The 8,562-nt window shown below is 37.4% G+C and overlaps 1 protein-coding gene across 3 annotated transcripts in view; it reads left to right on the top strand.

The window, feature by feature from the left end:
- Positions 1-841: 841 nt before the first annotated feature.
- Positions 842-8,562, top strand: part of arhgap32b (Rho GTPase activating protein 32b) — a 119,076-nt gene continuing 111,355 nt past the window's right edge. For all 3 annotated transcript variants that reach the window (XM_067424307.1, XM_067424306.1, XM_067424303.1), the window contains exon 1: positions 842-1,325. The gene's annotated coding sequence lies outside the window, so the exon portion shown is untranslated. The remainder of the gene's footprint in view (positions 1,326-8,562) is intronic.

Raw genomic sequence — 8,562 nt, 5'->3', positions numbered from 1 at the left:
AAAGGCTGTGTTCCTACCGCTCAACACAAAATCATTTTTAAAAATCATGCAAAATAAAAGTCCTGAACATATTTTCCCCAACGATTTACTAAGTTTAACTTGGCAATACACATATTTTTTTATTTATTTTTGTGAGTAGGTTATATTTGCAACATGTGATAATTAAATTTGATTCAACATGTAATACATGTCTGATGTGCAAATAAGGTTAGGTTATTCATAAGATTTCCTGCCTGCCCTGACAGTTCAATAGATGGAGCTGGAGATCGGTTCTAAAGCTTCATTTATTCATTAATTTAATAAGTTAATTCGATTTGCTATTATTTATAATAGGCTACATATTTTAATTTTTTTCGTATAGCCTATAGCAGGCTATTACTTCGGGTTTGTTGTCTGTTTGGTCCCATAATAGCCTACTTCAGAAGAATCAGTGTGTGTGTTTGATTTGCCCCTGTAGTTGCCTACGGATAGGGCTATAATACAGCCCCGTGAGTGTAGCCTAATACAATTTCTGTAGGCTATTACAATCATAATTTATACTTGTAATGCACATATTGCTATGTGACCAATGTCTTGCATAGTTCTAATTAATGTATAATGTAATGTAGGCTAACAGTCAGAGACTGACTACTCTTATGTGTCAACATTTTAAGAGAATGAGCACCGTACGACAATTTTATAATTCTAAAAATTCATACATCGAGCCCTAACAAGAAATACACGTAAAAGGAAAAAAATTAACGATACAGTGCTTGTGCCCTGATAAAATCAGCTGGACTTCTGCGCCAATCGCGCTTATGTGGTCACGGTGACGCGCATGGAATACCACTGCGCGGTCACGCTTTTGAATGTTGAGCCGAAGTCTCTGTGGCAAGTGGCGGTACGCGTGGCTCAGCCGACAGGACAGCATACCACTCTTCGTACATTCGCAAACATTAAAATGGACATCAGATACGTGACAGGTCAAGTCACATATTTAGTCTTTTTTTTTTAAAGTTCAGTCAGGAACGCCGCTCGAACAGCTGGTTGGTTTACAGCTAGCTGCAAAGCTAGCTCGACAAACCCTTTCACCACAAGAAGATTTTTAATGAACCTTCATAATTTCATCTCTCTGAAGGTATATTTTCTGCAGCACAATCCAGTTTCGTGTGGACTTTTCGGTCTTTTTCGAGTAAATCTCTTAATTTCACGATGCGACTCTCTGGCACCGGGTTTCTCGGCTCGCTTTCTGCGGTCTTCGTGGAGGATCACTGGAGAGAGCGGTGCTGAACCACATTGACACCCCAATATTTATTATCTCGATCATTTACAGCGTTCTATAATCGGTAAGTACCTAAACATAGCGGGATACCGTTATATTTATTCATAACTTGTTAGTGAAACGCCTGCGTGAGCGGGGAAAGTGGAGCGGCTTGAATGTATGCGCGCGCGTGTGCATTCGCGTGCTTTCCTATAATAAACTCCTACATAGCTGTGCATTTCAGCTTGTTTACAGGATTCTATTTTCTGCGATTTACAATATGAAGTGCCAATATACTGGTGTGTCTGGAAAATCGATTAAGATGTTATTGATTTACACAGTATATTCGCTGGGAGGTAGACTGTTTATCCAGGAGCATAAGGGTGTACAAACTTCTGTCGCTCGTTATTACCGTGTAATGGCCCCTTAAGGTGAGAGATACGAACAACAGTGTCGAAGGAATTGCCATTCATAAAGACGGTATGTTTCATGAATAGATATGGCTATAGACGATCGGGTTATTTATTTATTTATTTTGGTTACGGGTGCACAGATTGACACAAATTAAAACAATACAATTAAGGTTTTATGTCTACTCTTTGGTCTAGACCAGAGGATTTCAATAATTTAGATGCCAAAGACCCCCAAATATGATCATCTGTGTGCCCTCATCCTTATATATATATATATATATATATATATATATATATATATATATATATATATATATATATATATATATATATATATATATATATATTTTCCACAGACACAGATATTTCCTTGCGACCCTTTCCCCTGGTCTAGACTAATGAGAATTCATGTAGCAACTTTACATTCAGGTCTGGCTTTCCCTTTTACTCTGAAAGGGCTTTGCAGTCACGAATCAATATTTTAAACTGAATTCAGTTGTCTGGTTGGTGTACACCTGTTAGACAGTAAAAAATGTTCTCCTCTTGGCCACTTTGCTTTAGAAAAATAACGGTGTGAATCCTAAATTATATTAAAGCCTCTAAAAGATTCCCAGACTTGACATTAAGCCTGTAGAATCAGCTGGAGGCATCTGTGTGCATATTAAAGAAGCTCTGTGCTCTTGGGCTGTGCTCAAAATATTGATTTTGGTGATATAATTACTGCAATATGTATGTATAGCTAAGGCTTTGGCCTGTAATGTGATACAGCTTTCATTCATTTTGTTTTTGAGCAGTCTTATGAGGCCAACATCCAATTTCCTGACACTCCTATTGGCAGCATGTAAAGAGGAACATGGGCAATTGACATGCGATTTTAAGACGTGTCCTGTTATGGGATGTGATGTAATTCATTTTAAAACATTATACATGTCATGTGAGTTCACAATTGTATGTTTTGCATATGCAAATAATTTTTATGAAGTCAAAAAGGACCTATGATCCTTGTATGTATATATCAACCTAAAATCTTGATGAATTTAAAAATTCTATGTCAACTACCCATAATTCAACAGAATTAATTTCTGTGTTGGTGCCTGCTGTGACCTGTATTTGTGCCGCATGGTTCTAAATCTTTTTACCTTATTTTCTGTCTGGTACCGCGCTTTACATTCGCGCTCCTGTTGAATCGCACATGTTTTATGTCATCAAGATGCGAATAGCTGCTGGAGCGATGAACTGTTATGGATTGGCACAGTGGTAGAATCCCATTCATATACCTCTCATCTTTCTAATTTTCTGCATCGATTAGCATACAAATTCCATGCTATTCTAACAGTGATTTGGAGAACAATGATGCATAACTGTTTGAAATCATTTTGCACTACAACTCTGATAACACCAGTAACATAAAATGCTTAATGCCATAATGATGATATAATTGAAGGTAAGGGAAAAGCATCCAAACTGATAACAGCCTTACTTGTAAACATAGGTTGTACAATTGACTGAATGTGATTCGACTGAATTGTTATTGTGTGAACCCATCTGGTCCAAAGCAAAGTATTCACAGTAAAGCTCTCATATGGAAATAGTTTTTGTGGTGCACAGTTGAAGATTTTCATTTCCATAAGGCATAAGATAAAAGTCAGATTTCATTAGTTCTTCTGTTCTTTACTTCTTTAACTCAGATAGGCAGTGCGGGATGAGATATTGATATCCGACCTACATAACCAGTGAAGACACTCCCTTCATGATTACAAATTGAATGCATATTTATTTGGAAGGTGATTACAAAATGTTACACAAATTACTCTTAATGGAGAAATGGAATGGACTGGACTTTGGAACATATTCCATCCAGATGTGTGATTAGTCTTCCTATTAGATGTTGAAGTATTAGAAGCAATGCATCACTATAGAACATGGGAAGTGTACTATCACAGTTTATCTTGGCTCTCTAATGCATTGTGGCCTCACATTTCCTCCCTCAATTGTTTCTTTTTTATAATATCGGCAGATGTCACTTGTTTCAAGAGGAGGATCCCCTTTTATTAAAATTCAGCCATTCATACTTGCGTTCCAGCATATTTTAAATTCTGTAGGGCCCCTTCACTGTCAGAAAAAAAGGTACTTGTACCTTTAAGGTACTAATACGCAATCCTAAAGTACTGATATGTACCTTTTAAGGTACTAATATGTACCATTTAGAGGTAAGTAAGGTACAAAAATGTACCTTTTCACTTTTGTCCCTTAGGGTACCACCCCAGTGACACTGTACATTTTTTTCAGTGCTCGCTGAAATGAATGCTCTAAATAAAAGCTAGTAAGTTTTGATTATTTTTTAGTATCCTTAGATCATTTTAAATGAAAAATGAATCTCTCTTAGTTAGGGCTGCACGACACGTTACATAATTTTAGCATCTAAATTGATATGTTTATCCATCAGAGAATTTAAATTTTATCACTTGTATATCATTATATTGGATTGGTGTATTCAGTCTTAAAGTGACAGAATCCTAATACACCTACTGCTGTCTTTTTACATGTAAGGTTAAAATATTCTAGCTGACTTCCGTCTATTTTATAAAGAGAGTGCCTTTTTGGCAATTTGATCTGGCATTTTCGGAGTTGTGAGATCCAGTCGATCCAGTGGGTGTTCAGCGCACGTTAACCTTAATCTTTTTCTCGGCTAGACCTTCTGACGTTTGGTGCTGGTTCTGATGTTACTGTGGTGGTTAAACATGATATACTTTGTCTTGTGTAGATCTAACGTGGGAACTTTGGTCTCATTAATCTATTATTTGTTCCCTGACAGATCGTTTTGGCTGATGGCAGAGTGAAGTTTTTTTAAATTTATAAGCTATTTAACTTAACCTTTGTAGATAGCATAACTTTGTTTGTCTGGATTGTTCGCTTTAATTCCTGTATAGCTTCTTATACCATGCTTTTATTTATACTCTTATATCATTGATCACACTGATATAAGAGTATAAATAAAGTGGTGTTTCATATATTTCGTTTTATTGTAGCCTAAAATATACATATAGCCTATAGGCCTACACCTTCAGTGACAATATGAAGAACGCTGCTGTTCCATTAGCAGATCAGTCTACTTAACTTGTCCTGCCGTCCTCGGGAGTTGAATCTCCAGTCGAACTTGGCAAGTCAGAAGTTTGCATACTTGGTATTGAGAAACGTATATTCTAGGCTACAGTAAAACGAAATATGTCATAAAACACAAGCTGCCTCTTTTTTTCTTTTCATAAAACAAAAACAACATAATTTTAGGCTACAATAAAATGAAATTGTCATAAACCGCCACTCTTTTTTCCATTAAAAATAAAAATCTTAAACGTATTATAGCCACACAAATGTGGTTTAGGCAACTCATACCTTAATTATGTATGTATATTTATAACAAAACGAAATATAAAAAACAACCCCTGCCTTTTTTCTCATGTTTCCGATATCTGATGGTTAACCACATCAGAGTCAGCGGCATACTTCAGAAGGTCTAGCTGAGAAAAAGGTGCTCTCGGCAGGTTTACGAGCGCTGAGCACCCACTGATCGATCTCACAAAACGGCAGATAAAATTGACAAATGTGCACTCTCTTTATAAAGAAACCACATATTTAATCATTAAACAAGTATATTCTCGCCTGAAACCGTCTTAAAACTATATTTTTTGGCACATGAACAGTTAACAGTAGTATTTTTAAATTACGCTGGGTTTCTCATCCGCTATTGAGGCTTGCTGGTCGGTGCGAGATGCATTCTAGGATGTCTCCTCTTAATGCAACCTCGATAAAAGGGATTTTAACCGTAGCCTGCTTGGCTAGATGTGAACTTTGAATTGGGACAGTACTTGGGCAGCGAATGATGACGTTTCACAAGTCCACGAGAACACAAGTACAGACAAGTACGCATATTGAGAAACGGCCTGTCTCCCTCATCTTACACACCTGATTCAACTCATGAGCTCATTAGTGTTGCTGTTTACCTGTTTGTGTTTAGCTTTTACAACACTTTGTCCATGTCATGATGGAGAGAGAAGCGTTCTAAGCACTTTGCAGTGCGGTTTCATTAACCATTGTGAATACTCAGCTTAAATGCGTGTGTAAGGGCAAGCACCAGCTGACTGATGTGACAGCTATGTGCTACTTATCATGTTTTGTCATCACAAACCTGCAGAAGTCAACCTTGTTTCTCAGGGCTAATGGGCTTTGTTCGATCTTTAATTATATACTATATATACATTATCATTATTGTTATTATGAATTTATTTATTTTTCTGTAAATTGGTCTGTAAATATTTTACTTTGAAAGAATTAATACTTTTATTTGGCAGTCAGTCAGATTGTCCCCAAGTGCTGCTCAAGCACCTGCCCCTTTGGCCTCTGATTAGACAAGTGCCCTTTTTGCACTTGTCTAGTCAGGGATGGTGTGTTCAGGTCTTTCTTCTTGCCAATCTTCCATAAAGGCCAGATTTGTGCAGTATATGACTGATTATTGTCCTATGGACAGAGTCTCCCACCTCAGCTGTAGATCTCTGCAGTTCATCCAGAGTGATCATGGGCCTCTTGGCTGCATCTCTGATCAGTCTTCTCCTTTTATGAGCTGAAAGTTTAGAGGGACGGCCAGGTCTTGGTAGATTTGCAGTGGTCTGATACTCCTTTCATTTCAATATTATCACTTGCACAGTGCTCCTTGGGATGTTTAAAGCTTGGGAAATCTTGTTGTATCCAAATCCAGCTTTAAACTTTTCCACAACAGTATCTCGGACCTGCCTGGTGTTTCTTGTTCTTCATGATGCTCTTTGCGCTTTAAACAGACCTCTGAGACTATCACAGTGCAGGTGCATTTATACGGAGACTTGATTCCACACAGGTGGATTCTATTTATCATCATTAGTCATTTAGGGTCAACACTGGATCATTGAGATCCTCACTGAACTTCTGGAGAGAGTTTGCTGCACTGAAAGTAAAGGGGCAGAATAATTTTGCATGCCCAATTTTTCAGTTTTTGATTTGTTAAAAACGTTTGAAATATCCAATACATTTCATTCCATTTCATGATTGTGTCCCACTTGTTGTTGATTCTTCACAAAAAAAATTACAGTTTCATATCATTATGTTTGAAGCCTGAAATGTGGCAAAAGGTCAAAAAAGGTTCAAGGGGGCCGAATAATAAGGCACTGTATATGTGTGTGTGTATATACAGTCTTGTTCAAAATAATAGCAGTACAATGTGACTAACCAGAATAATCAAGGTTTTTAGTATATTTTTTATTGCTACGTGGCAAACAAGTTACCAGTAGGTTCAGTAGATTGTCAGAAAACAAACAAGACCCAGCATTCATGATATGCACGCTCTTAACGCTGTGCAATTGGGCAATTAGTTGAATGGGGTGTGTTCAAAAAAATAGCAGTGTCTACCTTTGACTGTACAAACTCAAAACTATTTTGTACAAACATTTTTTTTTCTGGGATTTAGCAATCCTGTGAATCACTAAACTAATATTTAGTTGTATGACCACAGTTTTTTTTAAAACTGCTTGACATCTGTGTGGCATGGAGTCAACCAACTTGTGGCACCTCTCAGCTGTTATTCCACTCCATGATTCTTTAACAACATTCCACAATTCATTCACATTTCTTGGTTTTGCTTCAGAAACAGCATTTTTGATATCACCCCACAAGTTCTCAATTGGATTAAGGTCTGGAGATTGGGCTGGCCACTCCATAACATTAATTTTGTTGGTTTGGAACCAAGACTTTGCCAGTTTACTAGTGTGTTTTGGGTCATTGTCTTGTTGAAACAACCGTTTCAAGAGCATGTCCTCTTCAGCATAGGGCAACATGACCTCTTCAAGTATTTTAACATATGCAAACTGATCCATGATCCCTGGTATGCGATAAATAGGCCCAACACCATAGTAGGAGAAACATGCCCATATCATGATGCTTGCACCTCCATGCTTCACTGTCTTCACTGTGTACTGTGGCTTGAATTCAGAGTTTGGGGGTCGTCTCACAAACTGCCTGTGGCCCTTGGACCCAAAAAGAACAATTTTACTCTCATCAGTCCACAAAATGTTCCTCCATTTCTCTTTAGGCCAGTTGATGTGTTCTTTGGCAAATTGTAACCTCTTCTGCACATGCCTTTTTTTAACAGAGGGACTTTGCGGGGAATTCTTGAAAATAGATTAGCTTCACTCAGACGTCTTCTAACTGTCACAGTACTTACAGGTAACTCCAGACTGTCTTTGATCATCCTGGAGGTGATCATTGGCTGAGCCTTTGCCATTCTGGTTATTCTTCTATCCATTTTGATGGTTGTCTTCCGTTTTCTTCCACGTCTCTCTGGTTTTGCTCTCCATTTTAAGCCATTGGAGATCATTTTAGCTGAACAGCCTATACTTTTTTGCACCTCTTTATAGGTTTTCCCCTCTCTAATCAACTTTTTAATCAAAGTACGCTGTTCTTCTGAACAATGTCTTGAATGACCCATTTTCCTCAGCTTTCAAATGCATGTTCAACAAGTGTTGGCTTCATCCTTAAATAGGGGCCACCTGATTCACACCTGTTTCTTCACAAAATTGATGACCTCAGTGATTGAATGCCACACTGCTATTTTTTTGAACACACCCCTTTCAACTAATTCAACTAATTGCCCAATTGCACAGCCTTAAGAGCGTGCATATCATGAATGCTGGGTCTCATTTGTTTTCTGAGAATCTACTGAACCTACTGGTAACTTGTTTGCCACGTAGCAATAAAAACATATACGAAAAACCTTGATTATTCTGGTTAGTCACATTGTACTGCTATTATTTTGAACAAGACTGTATGTGTGTGTGATATATATATATATATATATATATATATATATATATATATATATATATA

This window comes from Pseudorasbora parva, chromosome 18, assembly GCF_024679245.1.
Source record: "Pseudorasbora parva isolate DD20220531a chromosome 18, ASM2467924v1, whole genome shotgun sequence".
In the NCBI taxonomy this organism is placed as follows: domain Eukaryota; kingdom Metazoa; phylum Chordata; class Actinopteri; order Cypriniformes; family Gobionidae; genus Pseudorasbora; species Pseudorasbora parva.
Note: the sequence above shows the minus strand (reverse complement) of the source record. Positions and strands in the feature narration are given on the sequence as shown.